Genomic DNA, 18,075 nt, shown 5'->3' on the forward strand with positions numbered 1-18,075 from the left:
AAGGCTGACGTTTCGGGCCTAGACCCTTCATTTTTCTGAAGAAGGGTCTAGGCCCGAAACGTCAGCCTTCCTGCTCCTCTGATGCTGCTTGGCCTGCTGTGTTCATCCAGCTCTACACCTTGTTATCTCAGATTCTCCAGCATCTGCAGTTCCTACTATCTCTGAGACAAAGTTTCAAATTGTTTTGTAAAAGAAGTAAATATGAAGTGTGAAAATTTCACACAATGAGTAGTTGGTAGTAGTCTGGAATCCATTGCCTGGAGGTGGAGGCAGGTTCAGCCAAGAAATTCAAAATGGCATTGAATGATTATTTAAATAGAAACAATGTGCAGAATTATGGAGAAAAAACAGGAGGTTTGCATAAAGTTAAAATGCTCAGAGAACTGATGTAGACACAAGAGGCTGAATGACCTCTCTCTGCACTGTAATAATTCTATGATTAGGGAATTATATAAACAGCTAATGAACAATCTGCATTCATTAATTAATAACTGATAATCTGAAGAAAGAATAGCAAGCCTGACACATCAGCACAATTAGTTATCAATTAAAATTTAAAAAAACTAAAATCATTTAGCGTGTCTTCTTGTATTAAGGTTATGCACAATTAATAAATAATTCCGCAAATAAATGAGTATCTTCATAATTCTGCTTTGTAGTTCTTTATTTATTATGTATTATTTTAGCAGATCTTAAGAACATTTCAACTGAAGTTGAAAAAATTGTCATATGGATGGAAATTTCTGCTCCCTTGAACATTGCCTTGTGGTCAATGGTTAAGAAGTTGGAAAAATATGGCAAAAAAAACTCAGATTTTCAACTTCAAGAGAAAAAACTGATTTTTCCTTCATAGTTTGAATGATGAGTTTAGAATTTTGCTAATGAGTGGCAAACACCTTATTTCCATGCATTTCCCTCTCATTATGAACTGAACTGATCTCATTTCAATGGGCCTTCTTATCCTCTTCTCCTTCCTTGAGAAACTAGATGGCACCACATGAAAGTCAGAGCAGCAAACTAACAGCAGCAGCTCCTCACCCATTATTTCTTGAGGCTTTAATTAAACCCTTGTCTCCACCATAACATGCATTCTCCATGGACACTATCTTTTTCCACCCTTTGTCCACACAAGTTGGCAACAGCAAACCATAGTGTTACCATATCATTGTCCCCTGCTTTCAGACCAGCTCACAGACCACTTCAACTCTTCAAGACTTAATTTTGGAGGTCAGTGACACTTATGACTTACACGTTTCTACCTGGTCACTTTATGTATCTGTACCGCTAGATTTATGCTTGCAAGATGGCGAAAGATGTTCAGGGGTGAGGCAGGAGCACAGATTTGAGGTTACAATCAGACCAGTTATGATGTGTTCAATGGCGGAACAATCTCAAAGAGCTGAATGACCTTCTCCTTCTCCTAATTCATCCGATCCTAAGTGTGTATGTTTATGGGATTTGCTGTAAATCACAGGATTGTTACAGTGCAGAAAGAGGCTGTTGCTACCGTTGTGCCTGCATGAGCTCTCTTAGCATTATGATTCAGAACCAATCTCCTGTCGTTTCCTCATTAATTTGCATTTTCTTTCCACTTAAGTAATCATCTAATACTTCTTTGAATGCTTCAGTTGAGCCTGTTTCCACAATACTGCCAAGCAGTGCATTCCAGACCCACCATCGGCAGTCAATGATGGGTATGCGTATTGGAAGACAAACTGCAAAATGTTGTGTCTCTGCTGCTGAGTTCTGTGGGAATAATGAACCCGATCCTAGAATCACATCTCTAACCATACATTTATAGCTGATATTTCCGGTAGGTGGAATTGGTCCTTCGTCTTGTTCGTCCACATTCCTTTCTTTAGTTCATTTGCCGTACTTCAGGTGTTCTTAAATAATTGAGTCCCTTCATACAGGAGTTTCCTTCATATCAGTTGTCATGTCTTCTGAACAAGGGCCTCCCAAGTGCTGACATCTATGTTGCATTTCTTGAGGGAAGCTTTCAAGGAATCTTTGAAATGTTTCCATTGTCCTTCTTTCATTTGTGTGCCTTTCTTGAGCTGGGTGAAAAAGATCTGCTTTGGTAGCTGGCCAAGTAGAGTTGGTTTCAATGTTGGTGCTTTTGGCTACTTCAAGGATGCTGATCCTAGTACACCTGCCCTCCCAACTGATGCGGAAAATCCATCTCAAACAACTTTGATGACACTTCTCAAGGGTCTTGAGGTAGCTTCTATATGTAGTTCATGTTTCGGAGACATAAAGAAGAGTTGGAAGGTTGACTGCCTTATATGCAAGGATCTTGGCATCAGCACAGAGGCCACAGATATCGAACACTCATCATTAGGCATCTGAAGGTGGCACTCACGGATTGGATGCAATGTTGAACCTTTGCATCAATGTCAGCTTTAAATGAGAGGGAGCTCCCAGGTAAGGGAAATGTTTCCTGTTTGGGAGGATTTCTCCAATAATTTTAATGATGGAATTTGGTAATGGATTTGAGTCTCCTCGAGGTTGAGACTGAGACCAATTCTTCAGTATGCTACAGCGAAGGCATTAAGCATGGCTTGAAGACGCTCATCCGAGATAGCAGAGGTGATATTGCTATCCAATACTGAAGTTCACAAGTGAAGTTAGTGTCATTTTCTTCTTGAATTTCAACAGTTGATGTTGAAATGATTTCTCATCAATCCTGTAAACAACGTCCAAACCGCTGGGAAGCTTGTTCTTGACAAGATGAAGAATAGTATCAAAAACAGAAATTGATGGAAAAGCTCAGCGGATCTGGCAGCATCTGTGGAGAGAAACCAGAGTTAACATTTAGGGTCGAGTGACCCTTCCTCAGAACTAATTCCCAAACCTGCGGAGCTTTTCCAGCCATTTCTGTTTCTATATCTGTTTTACAGCATCTGCTATTCTTCCGGTTTTTATGAAGAATGGTGGCAATGAGGCTAGAGAAAAGGATGGGGGATGGGTCTGATGACACTGCTTGACCTCAGTTTTGACTTCAAAGGATTCAGTCATATTACTGTCAGTGAGGACAGTCATTGACATCTTGACATGGAAGATGTTGATGAATTTCACTGGGCAACAGGACCTTCCATAGCACCTCCCAATTGATTGAGTTAAAAGTCTTGGTCAAGTCAATGAAGGCCATGTAGAGTGGTTGGTGTTGTTCTTGGCATTTCTTGTAGAGTTGCTGAGAACTGAAAGTCACGTCCATCATTCCACAGTTTGGTCAGAAGTCAAACTGTCTTTCGGGAAGGATTTCTTCACAGCCTCGCAGAAGGCGCCTGGTGAGGATTTGGGCAATCGTCTCCCTGCAGAGTAGGAAGATTTCTTCATAATTCCCACAGTCCACTGTCTCCTTTCTTGAAGGCCCTGTTGATAGCAACATCTCAGATTTTCAGGATCAATTAATGGAAATTGTGGGAAAGTTCTTCTCCTCCAAGTTTGAACATTTCTGCTGGAGTCCCATCTATTCCTGAAGCTTTTCCATTCTTCATGTGCCTATTGTTGGGGAGTTGAGGGATTTGCTCAAGTACATACTTGTTGATGATTGTACCAAGTTTAGGAGTTCTTTAAAATGTTCTTTCCATCAAAGGTTGATTTTCTCTGTCTCTCAAAAGGATTCTATCATTAGTCCACACTGGTTTGAGGCTAAAGGTGTTGGGTCCATATATTGCCTTGATGGCACTGAAGAAACCCAGGTATCATGCTTATCAGCAAAGTGTAGCAATTCCTTCACTTTCTCAATCTGCCATTAGTTAATGATTTCCCTAGTTCTTCTTTGTAACTCCCCCTGTGCTGTTTGTTAAGTTCTCTTCTTTGCCTCACTGGTGATGTTGTTTTGCCAGGCATGGTGAGCTTTCTTCTTCTTGTCAATGAGGTCTTGGGAAATGGTCATTCTTGGTATTTCCTTGTCTTGTAGCCAATAGCTTCGTCACAGCATGAGATGATGGCTGTCTTCAGCTATTTCCAGGTTTCTTCTACTCCATTACAATGAACTCTTTGGAAATATTTTGAAGGCATTGTTCGAAGTTCACTACTTTAATCAGTTCTTGAAGCCAGTTAACAATGAGCTTTTTTCTGAAGGGTTTCTTCATCTTCAGCTGCCTCTGATGGCATGTGATGGACATTGAGGAACATCTGAGCCAATGGGTGTCCAGAAGTCATCTGCACTGGGCACTGTTTTGGTAATGAGGATGTCCTTTAGGTCTTGGGATCAAATAATAACATAATCGATTGTGCATCAGTGCTTTGATTGTGGATGCCAACGAGAAGTTTCCAATCTGTCTTTTTGATGGAATAATGTGTTATTGATGACAACTTGGTGTTTTGCACAATTGTTGGGCAGGAGATTCCTATTGGTGTTTAAATTCCTTTCTGGTGGTTCCTTTCCAGAGTTGGACAACCTTTCTAACCCTGGTGTTGATGTCTCCAAAGTGAATAATTTTATCTTCCTGAGGGATATGGTGAGCATTGTGTCCAGGATGGAGTAAAAGTCTTCTTTGGACTCATCGATGCCATCAGCAGTTGGAGCACGACCATTACCTGCTGGTTCATGGCAAGTTGCAGATGGAGAGTCATGTGGCTATCGTTGATACCAACTGATGCCAACCAAGAATAGTTGACAAGTTTGTTCTTGATAGTGAATCCATTTCCATGCATCTTGTGTTGATCCTCTGGTTTTACCCTCCAGAAGAAGGTGTGACTATCAGCTTCACCTGCTTTTCGAATCTCCTGCAGAACAACAATACCAATGTTGAAGTGCCTGAGTTCTTAGGCCACAGTTCTTTGTTCTGGACGATTGTTTCGTTCTCTATCAATGTGCATTCATACACTCCAGGTTGTGAGATTGTGTTTCACTTAGGTTAATGAGCCCACTGGATGTGGTTTTCCAGGCAGTTTAATGATGGAACAGACTATTTTTAGGGCATTTTTTCTAGTCCCTTCCTCATGTCGGGTGAGAAGAGTGGATCCTGAAGAGAGCTATTCTGAGGAAGGGTCACCGGATGCGAAATGTTAACTCTAATTTTCTATTCACAGATGCTGCCAGGCCTGCTGAGCTTTTCCAGTGACTTCTTCTGTTTTTGTTCCACCACCCACATACCAGTCCAAAGCTAGGGACTTCCAGGTCTTAATTCTCACTGACTGCTGCAGGACCTGTGTTGTGTATGTGGGGCAGGCTTGAATTTCTCTTGGTAGACACCTTGTGCAGGACATCTTTTATTTTGGGAATGCTGTTGCACATCAGCAAACACATGGTCCTTAGCAGAAGGTAGATCCAGCTCCAATGTTGATTTGATTTGATTTATTTATTGTCATGTGTACTTTGTTACAAAATGCAGTGAAGTGTGTTGCATAGTGTATAATGTCAAGAAAATCTCAATGGCTGGGGATCTCCCCAATGCTGCAGCCTCTAACCACTGTCACAGCCTTTGATATAACGCAATTAACTTCCACCTGAATCAATGTTGAGGATTTACTTTGGTTTGTGCTTTGTCTGTTTCCTCCCCATCAACATTACCGTCTTGGGTGACCATGCCAGGAGTTGAGAACTCCTGACTGCATTACTCTCAAGATCAATGGAACACTCAAGCCTTTCCATCAAAGCAAGGTGACAATCCACAGAAATGCCAAGAGGCAGTACTGGACTAATTTAGAGGCCCAAACCAATCGTATGGATTCCCGTTGCCTGCAGCAAGGCCTAAACAACATAACGGGATACAAAATGAAGCAGAGCAAGATAACAGACAAAGACACATCCCTCCCTGATGAGCTGTCCATGCACAGTTTGAGCAGAATGCCAGCGCTGTGGCATCACCTGCCCTGACAGCCCCAGCCGACCTGTTCCCTCGATCACTGCTGCCGATGTCCTGGGAATCAACCCAAGGAAAGTGATGGGCCCAGGTGGAATCCCCGGCCACGCACTTAGATTCTGTGTAGACCAGCTGGTGGAAGCATTCACTGACATCTTCTTCCACCTACAAGCTGAAGTCCCCCACCTGCTTCAAGAAGACCACCATCATCCTAATACCTAAGAAAGCACATGCAACATGTCTTAGTGACTGCTGCACAGTGGGTCTTACCTTTATAATCATGAAGTGCTTCGAGAGGCAGGTCATTGCCCACATCAACTGTAACCTCCCAGCCTGCCTCGATCCTTTACAATTTGCCTACCGATGTAAGAGGTTCACAGTGGACGCCATTTCCCTAGCCCTGTGCTCATCCCTGGAACAGCTGGACAACAAGTACACCTACGTCAGACTCCTGCTTATCGACTACAGCTCCGCCTTCAACACCATATCGCCTCCAGATTGATCTCAAAACTCCAAGACCTAGGTCTTGACTTCACCCTCTGCAATTGGATCCTCAGCTTCCTGACCCATAGACTGCAATCTGTGAAAGATAGACAACTGCACCTCCTCCAAGGTAACACTTAACACTGGAGCCCCCTAAGGATGTGTTCTCAGCACTCTGCTATGCTCACTGTACAGCCACAACTGTGTAGTGAAATTCTGAATGAACGCCATCAACAAGTTAGCTGATGACACCACCATTGTATGACGGATATCAAACAACGATGAGTCAGAATGCAGAAAGAGGTTGGAGGGTTTAGTGATGTGGTGCAATGATAATAACTTTTCTCTCAATGTCGGCAAAACCAAAGAACTCGTCATTGACTTCAGAAAGAAAGGAGAAGAACATGCCCCCATCTACATCAACACAGTGGAAGTTGAGAGGGTTAAGAGTGTCAAGTTCCTGGGAGTGACAATCACCAACAATCTGTCCTGGACTCCCCACATAGATGCGATGGTCAAGAAGGCACAATAATGCCTCTTCTTCCTTAGGCAGCTCAGGAAATTTGGCATTTCCATAAGGAAACTCACCAACTTTTACAGATGCACTATTGAAAGCATACTGTCTGGGTGCATAATGGCCTGGGATGGCAACTGCTCTGCTCAGGGCTGTGAGAAACTATGGAAGGTTATGTGCACAGCCCAGATCATCACGGAAGCCGACCTCTCATCCATGGACTCCATTTATGCGTCTCATTGCTGCAGAAAAGTTACCACATCATTAAAGACCTATCCCACCCTGGTAATGTTCTCCTACAACCTCTTCCGTCAGGCAGAAGATACAAAAGCTTGAACACGTGCATCAGCAGGTTCAAGAACAGCTTCTTCCATTATTAGACTGATGAATGGGCTCTCAAACTTTAAATAATGTTGATCTTGTTAACGTTGTTCCTGCCTAGTGCATATCTTGTGCGGTATAGCCCAAATGTCTCATTTCTGTCCAAGTTTTTTTTATCCTATGATCTTAATGTTCTTGCTTACTATGATCTGCCTGTAATGCTTGCAAACAAAACTTTTCACTGTACTTAGGTACATGTGACAATAAATCAAATCACAGAAGAGGTTTCAGACTATTCGCTGTATGAAAATGTTCTTTTTTTCTCATCTTACATTTGCTTCTTTTACAAATTACCTAATATCTGTGCCTTTTAGTTCACAATAGTTTTTTTGAAAGGGAACTACTATTCTGTCCAGAGATAGTAAGAACTGCCGATGCTGGAGTCTGAGATAACACAGTGTGGAGCTGGAGGAACACAGCAGGCCAGGCAGAGGAGCAGGAAAGTTAACATTTCGGGCCAGCACCCTTCTTCAGCTTTTTCCTCTCTCAGTACCAACTTCTCCAATTTTCCTTGATTTATTGAGGTTCCTCATCCCTGGAACCATTGTTGTAAACCTCTTCTGCATTCGCTCCAATACATTCCCATTCCTTCCTAATGGGTGGCACCCAGACAGTACATAATTCTCCGAGTTTTAATGAGATCAACTTTTAATCAGTAAGGGAATTAAAAGTTATGAGGAAATGGCAGGAAAGTGGAACTGAGATTTATTAGATCAATCACTTAATGGTGGAGCAGATTCAATGGGCCAATGGCTTACTTCTGCTCCAACATCTTATGCTCTTATACAAGTTAAGCACAACCTCTTTGCTCCTGACAATTATGTTCCTCTCAATGAATACTAATATCTGAGTGCATAATTAAGTGCTAACTCTATATGTTAGTGACTTATTCGAGAAGAGGTGATGGCCTAGCAGTATTTTCACTGCACTGGTAATCTAGAAATCCTGGTAATGTCCTGCAGATTCAGATATGAATCCCAACACAGTAGATAATGGAATGCAAACTCAGTAGAAAAACTAATCCCCTTCAGGGATGTAAACCTTATCTCATCTGGCCTCCATGTGATACCAAACCCATAACAACGTGATTGGCTTGTAATTGCCCTAACAAACCATTCAGTTGTATCAACTGCCATAAAGTATAAAGACAAGAAAATGCCATTGACTAAGGCACCAGAAATTACAGCAGCAAGCAGGGCCCTGCCAACCCTGCAAAATCGTCTCTATAAATACATGGGGCTTAGTAATAAACTGTCTCACAGACCAGTCATACAACAGACTGACATAGACCTACTCAACGAAAACAGGAAATCATACTTTACATACAATGTTCCAGTCTACACCATCACCATACCAGAAAAGGTGGTGACAAAGTGGTATAATTAGGAGTGAGTTGCTCTGGGAATCCTCAACATTGGCTCTGAGCCTCACGTGGTTTCATGGCACCAGGTTAAACATGGGCACGGTAACTGCCTCCTGATTACCACAGACCACTGCTGCCCCATACCTGCCCCACTCAACAAACACACAAACACTAGGCAGATAAACCTTTGCTCATTCATGTTAGGTACTGCCTAGTGGTAGCGCTGAGAATGGCAAGGGCACAGAATTTAGTCTGGACAAGGGATTTCACTGTCCATCACCAAAAGTGGCTTAGCAGTAGCACTACTAACTGAACTGGTTGAGTCCTAAAGGACATAGCTGCTACATTGGGTCTGCGGCAAGTGTGAAGGATGTTTTTCCATCATCATCTTAAACGTTATGGTGCAATTATCCTTTCCTCTAAATGCTCCCCCATTCACATTTGCTCCACTTGGCCCATCTTGTTCCCAGAACCAGGTCCAGCGGGCCTTTTTTCTTACAGGATTGGACACATACTACTGTAGTAAATTCTCCTGAAAACAATCTAAGAATGTTTGCCCCTGTTTTTATATCCTTACTAGTCTATCTTCAAGAGTTGTTTCTCTACATCTTTCTCGTTAGTTTGTGGTCTATGGACTATACTAAACAATGTAATTCCACACTTTTTATTCCTTAGTTCTACCTCAATTAATTCTCCCCTTTAACCGCTGGGACATCCTCTTTCTCCAGAACAGCAATGCTCTTCTTAACCAATATTGCTACCTTTTTTCTTTTTATCCTGAAATACAATGAGCAGTTTAACCCTTAATCCAAAATGTGCTTTGTTTTTTCGAAGGGACTACTAGAGAGACAAAATAATTGCAGGTTACACCTAAATAAATCTCAAACAGAGAATGCTGCTTGACATACTAAGAGGTTAACAATTTCTTGATTAAAAGCAGCCACCCCTTGTAGATTGTATCCCAAACTCCAGATACATTTTGTGCTTTTCTCTTGGAAGAATAGACAAGGACAGGGGATTCAAAGCAATGTCCCCTCGACTGGAGTGTGCTTGTGGGACTGACAGTTCTTGTGTGTACCAGCGGAAAGGACACAGGCCTGGACACCTTGCAACAATGGATGTTCAGACGATGGTGTAGTCAGTCAGGCAAGTGACATTGACCTTGGGGGAGAGGTGGTTGTTAAAGGCAATTGTCTGTTGTCACAGAAGTGGTCAGTGTCACTGGGAGACCCATAAGTAAATCACAGAAAACCCAATGAAGACGTTATGATCCCACATTTCACTGAAGCCCACAATGTCAATGATCATCAGCAATCCTCCCACACGATGGAGGATTGACCTGCCACTAGTAAATTGCCAGCAGTGTTGGGAACAGAGCTTTCATTGTCAATTTCAATAGTACAATTAACCTCTGAGTAAAAGTATTGCCCTCCAACTTGCCCAAAGCTGAAAAAATGCCTTGCAAGCTGATCAGCATTCGATCATACATCATATCTCTTATTTCTTCGGAGCTCCATGCGCTGGCGGCCAGCCTACTCCTTCAAGCCCATAAATTCTTCGGCGTCATTACAGTGCAGAAGGCATAGGAAGCATAAATGAAGTTTAAGAAACTGAAATCAGCAAAATCTTTGAGGAATATAAAGAAAGAAGGAAAGAACTTAAATAAGAAATGAAAAGGTCTTAAAGGGACCATGAAATATCCTTGGTAAGTAAGATTAAGGAGAATTCCAAGGATTTTATATGTATATTAGAAGCAAGAGGGTAGTTAGTGAAAGGGTAGGTCCACTCTAGGACAAAGGAGGCAATTGATGCACTGAACCGGAGGAAGTGGGTGAAGACCTTTACAAGTATTTCATGTCAGTATTCAACAAGGAGAAAGGCATAGTATTTTGACCTTGAGGGCATGCTGATATTAGGAGGATGTATTGGGTGTCTTGAAAATATTAAGGTGGATAAGTCCCAGACCCTGAGGGGACCTATCCCAGGGTACTGAGGGAGGCAAAGAAGGAGATTGCCAGGGCCTTGACAGATTGTAATAACCTCTTCAGCCAGAGGTGAGGTCCCAGAAGACTGGAGGAGAGCCAATGTTGTTCCTTCATTTAAGAACGATAACAGAGATAATACAGGAAATTATAGGCTGGTGAGCATTACATCAGTGATAGGGATATTATTTAAGAAGATTCTTAGGGTCAGGGTTTACTGGCATTTGGAAAAGAATGGACTTATTAGGGATAGATAGCATGGTTTTGTGCAAGGGAGGTCTTGTCTCAGAAATTAGATTGCGTTTTTTGAGTATGTGATGAAGATATTTGATAATGGTAGGGCAGTAGATGCAGTCTACTTGGACTTTACTAAAGCATTTGACAAGGTCCCTCATGGTGGGCTGGTCCAGAAGATTAAGTCATATGTGATCCATGGTATGCTAGTAAGTTGGATACAAAATTGGCTTAGTTATAGAAAACAGAGGGTAGTTGTGAAGAGTTATGTTTTCTGACTGGAGACTGTGGTGTGTTGTAAGGATCTGTGCTGGGATCTTTTTTTAAATTTACTCGTGGGACATTGGCATCGCCTGCTGGCCAGCATTTTATTGGTCATCCCTATTCTGCTGTTTGCAATATATGATTTGGAGAAAAATGCAGGTAGTCTGATGAGTAAGTTTGCAGACAGCACAAAAATTAGTGGAGTTGTGGATAGTGAGGAAGTATCAAAGGATACAGCAGGATATAATCTGTTAGAAAGTTGGGCGGAAAAATGGCAGATGACATTTAATCTGGACAAGTGTGAGGTGATGCATTTTGGCAGGTCAAATGCAAGAGGAAGTATGCAGTGTATGGCAGGACCCTTAACAGCATTGATATACAGACGGATCTTGTGGTGCAAGTCCATAATTCACTGGAAGTGGCAATACAAGTGGATAAGATGGTAAAGAAGGCATATGGCATGCTTGCCTTTATCAGTTGGGGCATTGAGTATAAAGATTGAAATTTAAGCTAGGCTTCAATTTCAGTATTGTGTGCAGTGCTGGTCACCACACTGTCTTTTTCCTAGGGTGGAAATGTCAAATACGAATGTTCAAAGATTTAAGGTGAGAGGAGAAGGTTTAAAGGAGAAGTGTGAGGTAAAAGTTTTTACACAGAGGGTGCTAAGTGCCTGGAACATGCTGCCAGGGGATGTGGTAGAAGCAGAAATGATAACAATATTACGAAGCATTTAAATAGGTGCTTGAACAGACAATGATTATAGGGATATGGGCCATGTGAAGATAGATAGGATCATTTCAAAATAGCATCATGGTCAACACAGACATGGTGCTGCACTATCCTATGTTCTATGTTCAGAGCATATGTGTGAAAAATAGGCCAACAAGAGGCGATGCTACATTGGATTTGGTACTGGATAATGAAACAGGCCAGGTGTTAGATTTGAAGGGAGATGAGCACTTTGGTGATAGTGACCACAATTCGGTTACGTTTACTCTAGCAATGGAAAAGGATAGGTATATACTGCAGGGCAAGAGTTATAGCTGGGGGAAAGTCAATTATGAGGCGATTAGGCAAGATTTAGGATGCATAGGATGGAGTAGGAAACTGCAGGGGCTGGTCACAATTGAAATGTGGAGCTTGTTCAAGGAACAGCTACTGCGTGTCCTTGATGATAAGTGTGTACCTGTCAGGCAGGGAGAAGTGTCGAGCGAGGGAACCGTGGTTTACTAAAGAAGTTGAATCTCTTGTCAAGAGGAAGAAGGAGGCTTGTGTAGAGATGAGGCGTGAAGGCTCAGTTAGGGCGCTTGAGAGTTACAAGTTAGCCAGGAAGGACCTAAAGAGAGAGCTAAGAAGAGCCAGGAGGGGACATGAGAAGTCTTTATCAGGTAGGATCAAGGAAAACCCTAAAGCTTTCTATAGGTATGTCAGGAATAAAAGAATGACTAGAGTAAGATTAGGGCCAGTCAAGGACAGTAGTGGGGAGTCGTGCGTGGAATCCGAAGAGATAGGAGAGGCGCTAAATGAATATTTTTTGTCAGTATTCACACAGGAAAAAGACAATGTTGTCGAGGAGAATACTGAGATACAGGCTATTCGACTAGATGGGATTGAGGTTCATAAGGAGGAGGTGTTAGCAATTCTGGAAAGTGTGAAGATAGATAAGTCCCCTGGGCCGGATGGGATTTATCCTAGGATTCTCTGGGAAGCTAGGAAGGAGATTGCAGAGCCTTTGGCTTTGATCTTTATGTCGTCATTGTCTACAGGAATAGTGCCAGAAGACTGGAGGATAGCAAATGTTGTCCCCTTGTTCAAGAAGGGGAGTAGAGACAACCCTGGTAATTATAGACCAGTGAGCCTTACTTCGGTTGTGGGTAAAGTGTTGGAAAGGATTATAAGAGATAGGATTTATAATCATCTAGAAAGGAATAATTTGATTAGGGATAGTCAACATGGTTTTGTGAAGGGTAGGTCGTGCCTCACAAACCTTATTGAGTTCTTTGAGAAGCTGACCAAACAGGTGGATGAGGGTAAAGCGGTTGATGTGATGTATATGGATTTCAGTAAAGCGTTTGATAAGGTTCCCCATGGTAGGCTATTGCAGAAAATACAGAGGCATGGGATTGAGGGTGATTTAGCGGTTTGGATCAGAAATTGGCTAACTGTAAGAAGACAGAGGATGGTGGTTGATGGGAAATGTTCATTCTGGAGTTCAGGTACTAGTGGTGTACCTCAAGGATCTGTTTTGGGGCCACTGCTGTTTGTCATTTTTATAAATGACCTGGATGAGGGCGTAGAAGGATAGTTTAGTAAATTTGCGGATGACACTAAAGTCGGTGGAGTTGTGGATAGTGCGGAAGGATGTTGCAGGTCACAGAGGGACATAGATAAGCTGCAGAGCTGGGCTGAGAGGTGGCAAATGGAGTTTAATGTGGAAAAGTGTGAGGTGATTCACTTTGGAAGGAGTAACAGGAATACAGAGTACTGGGCTAATGGTAAGATTCTTGGTAGTGTGGATGAGCAGAGAGATCTCAGTGTCCATGTTCATAGATCACTGAAAGTTGCCACCCAGGTTGATAGGGTTGTTAAGAAGGTGTACGGTGTGTTAGGTTTTATTGGTAGAGGGATTGAGTTTCGGAGCCATGAGGTCATGTTGCAGCTGTACAAAACTCTGGTGCGGCCGCACTTGGAGTATTGCGTACAGTTCTGGTCGCCGCATTATAGGAAGGATGTGGAAGCGTTGGAAAGGGTGCAGAGGAGATTTACCAGGATGTTGCCTGGTATGGAGGGAAGGTCTTATGAGGAAAGGCTGAGGGACCTGAGGCTGTTTTCGTTAGAGAGAAGAAGGTTAAGAGGTGACTTAATAGAGACATACAAGATGATCAGTGGATTAGATAGGGTGGACAGTGAGAGCCTTTTTCCTCGGATGGTGATGGCTAGCATGAGGGGACATAGCTTTAAATTGAGGGGTGATAGATATAGGACAGATGTCAGAGGTAGGCTCTTTACTCAGAGAGTAGTAAGGGCGTGGAATGCCCTGCCTGCAAAAGTAGTAGACTCGCCCACTTTAAGGGCATTTAAATGGTCATTGGATAAACATATGGATGATAATGGAATAGTGTAGGTTAGATGGGCTTCAGATTAGTTTCACAGGTCAGCGCAACATCGAGGGCCGAGGGGCCTGTACTGCGCTGTAATGTTCTATGTTCTATGTTCTAAAAATAGGTCAGTTTGGTTTCCATTTTTCAACTATAACATAGAAGCAACTGGATAATTGATTTCAGTCCATTTGCCTTGCAGCAACTGTTCCTTTGCTAGTATCAAGTGGGAATACAGTCTGCAATTGTGAAGGCAGGATTTTTCAATTTTAATAAAGAGGTGATTTGTTTATCAGAAACTGAAAATGGGTTTCAAAAACCTGATTAATTTAGTGATATTGCCACATTAGAATCAGCTCTATTAACAAAAAACAGACATAAACCAGGCCAATTAATTTGCTTTACACAATATTAACAAATTATGGCTTAAACTGCAAAGCTATTTAAGCACATGCACTGGAGATGATTGTGTGGATAGTAACCCTAACTATTTTGTGTAATTCATGATAAAAATTAAAATTTAAAATAATTTATGCAAAATCTTTTTACTTATTGAAAGGTGAAATATCCAAAAAAAAATGGTCTTGTCCAAAATCAGAATTCTTAAGGGAGTAATTTAACCTGACTGACTACCAGGAAACATCAAAGCTCGAAGCAATCAAACCTTTTTGAGAAGCAAGCTGCCAGTTCACCATCAACTGGGTTTCACCGCACAATATGTTAGTGGCACCTGGACTCCATCTGCTGGTGGGTTGTGGCACAGCCGTTTTCATACATATGTCGCAACAAAAAGTGGATAGCTGTGTTATGCACTTGCAATGCATTAAAGTTACTTTAACAAGATACCAGTAAGGTTTTGGAGTAGATCTGTAGCTCAGGTTGTGGGTGTTGAGTTTGGTTGGCTCGCCGAGCTAGTTTGTTGTTCCACAGATGTTTCGTTACCGTGCTTGGTAACATCCTCAGTGCAGCCTCTGATGAAGCGTCGGTGTGTTTTCCCCCCTGGTTTTTAAACTCTGGGGTCCGTTGCGATGGATTGCGGGAAAACACACCGACGCTTCATCAGAGGTTGCACTGAGGATGTTACCAAGCACGGTAACAAAACTTCTGCGGAACAACAAACCAGCTCGGCGAGCCAACCAACCTCAAGATACCAGTAGTGTTTAACCCCAACAGTGCCCAGAAACTAGGGAACTATAACAGAAGAATGACTCCCAGGAAGTCCCAGGGTGGAGTCAACAAGTAGTTTACATATGAATTCAAATATCGTTACACAATAAGTGGAAAATAAATGGAAAAGCAAGGTTTTCAAAATATGCAAAACATGGAAGATTCAGAAGGATAAGATGATGATACTGATCAGGCAGAGGGAGTTATACTAGTTACAAGACCTTCAGTCCAGTAATGAAAGGTTTAATCATAGACTTATTTGACGGCAGTTTCAAAAGTCAGCTCATCACCACCTTCTTAAGAGCTGTTACAGACTGGCAATAGATACTGGCCCAGCCAACAAAACATCCATCCCTCAATGATTTTTTTTTAATTATCTGTTATTGCACAATGAAAACACATCCAGTGTGTGGAGTAGATTGGATAAAATGTTACCGAATTTGTTCAAATCATAAGAATGAAAGTAAGGTTAAGAAATTTGAGTTTTTTGCCTGCTTCAGGGTTTGAGGTGACAACATTCTGAACTCACTAAAATGAATAGGCATTGGTGAGAAAGTTGGAGAAATAGAGAGAGATTGACGATTATGGGATTGTTGATATAAAGACCAAAATGTCCAATTTTCCAACCAAGTGTTGAACAAGAAATATGAAACTTGCTAGTGAGCAGCAATAAGTCTATTTGCATCAATTTGCATGCATTAACATGTCATCATACCCTAAGCTTGTATCATTTATATGCAGTTTTCCATTTTCCCATTTTCCAGTTAGAAACTAGATGTCGACAATTCCTGGCATGAAAGTCAGAGTGAGTGCATCCATATGTCCCTGTCCACCGATGTTGAATACGTACGAGCCTTTCCACATCTCCACTCATTTACAATATTGTTCTACACTTCAATCCTGCACTTTTCAATGCAGCAGCACCTTTCTTGGAAACGCTTTGCAAACAGGGGCAGGCACCAATCTCATAGATTGAGCGCTGCTGAGTTCCTCATTTGCTCTCTTAGTGTTTGCTCACTTTGCTTACTTGGATACTTACAACATCTCTGCCTTGCCTTGTTTTGTTTTGCCTCACCTCGCCATTTTGCATTTGCTCCCCCTCAGCCAAAGCTGAAAGACTCACAGATGGTTCAGAAAAGATTTAATAGGATGTAGCCAGGAATGGAGGATTTGAGTTATAAAATTTGACTAGAAAGACTGAGACTTTTTTCACTGGATTGTAGGAGGCTGAGGGATGACCTTATTGAGATTTATAACATCACAACCGGCATAAATAAGGTGAATAGCCAGGTTCTTTTCCCTCGGGTGGAGGATTTCAAAGCTAGGGGGCATATTTTTAAGGTGAGAGGAGAAAGATTTAGAAAGAACATGAGGGGCAATTTTTTTATGCAGAGACTGGTTCTTATGTGGAATGAACTTCCAAAGGAAGTGATGCATGGAGGTACAGTTACAATGTTTAAAACACATTTGGATAAGTACATGAATAGTAAATTTAGAGGGATCTGAGCCAAGCACAGGAACATGACTGGTTGGACCGAAGGGTCTGTTTCCGTGCTATATGATGGTATGATTCTATGACTATCTTGACTCGCATTTTAGCACAGACAAAAAAACCAGGCAGCTTGTCCTGGTTGTGAGCAGTCATCAGCCACAGGGGTGTACATGTTGCTGTACAGCATCATGTTAAGTCAATGTCATACTTCTATAATGTGCCAGCAGCTTATGCAGCAAACACACTGAGGGCTTCAGTAATTGGCCATGTCTCAAAGGCAAACAGGAGTATTCCTCAGGGAGACAACCTTGAGTCAGGGGTGCTGGCACAGGAAGTCAACAACCTCCAGAGAATATTGAACAACCTCCACTTGAAGAGGTCGCCACTGAGGGACATTCAGGGTGGTACAGGAGATGCAGAGTCTACTGCCCTGGATGCCATTTCCTCCTGATGAATGAGGTACAGTGTAAACATAAATTGAAGATGTCGCAGGACACTGTCACAGACTATGCCACCTGCTGAAACAGGGCCTGCAATCTAAAGGAGTGAGTTATCATTCTAATGCCATCAAGGTGAATGCAGTGCTAAACTTTATTGTAACTGGCAGCTTTCAAAGAGCCACTAGGGACTTGCGTGAGGTCTCTCAATCCTCAATCCACAGACATGTCAAGGCTGTAAATAGTTACCAGTCACTGAGCTTCCTCTTGTTCCCCAGCAGGGTAGGAGGTTTTGCCAATATGTCTGGCTTCCCACAATTGCAGGGTGCTATAGATTATACACAGGTTGCTTTGAGAGTGCCATGTTATAGCGAAGCTGATTTCATCAATAAACAAGTTTCCATTCCATCAATGTACAAGCCGTCTGTGACCATCAACACTACATCATACACCACATCCCCGAGGAAATGCCATGAGATCCTTGAGAACTCTCAGGTTCCTGCTTCATTTTAACACTCAGACACTTTAGGGTTATTTTTAACAGGAGTTGAGGGCTACCCTCTGCAAACCATGGCTGATGACTTTGTTACGTAATCCTCTGACTGAGGCTGAGCATAGACACAATCAGCTCATACTTCCATGGCTGCCATTTTGGATCAAATGATAGGTTTGCTAAAGGTAAGGTTCTGATGTTTAATTTGGTCTACAGAGACCTTGCAGCTTATCCCAGACATTATCCTAGTATAGATAACAAGGTGTAGAGCTGGATGAACACAGCAGGCCAAGCAGCATCAGAGGAGCAGGAAGGCTGATGTTTCAGGCCTAGACCCTTCTTCAGAAAATT

The sequence above is a fragment of the Rhincodon typus genome, chromosome 7, assembly GCF_021869965.1.
Source record: "Rhincodon typus isolate 14 chromosome 7, sRhiTyp1.1, whole genome shotgun sequence".
In the NCBI taxonomy this organism is placed as follows: domain Eukaryota; kingdom Metazoa; phylum Chordata; class Chondrichthyes; order Orectolobiformes; family Rhincodontidae; genus Rhincodon; species Rhincodon typus.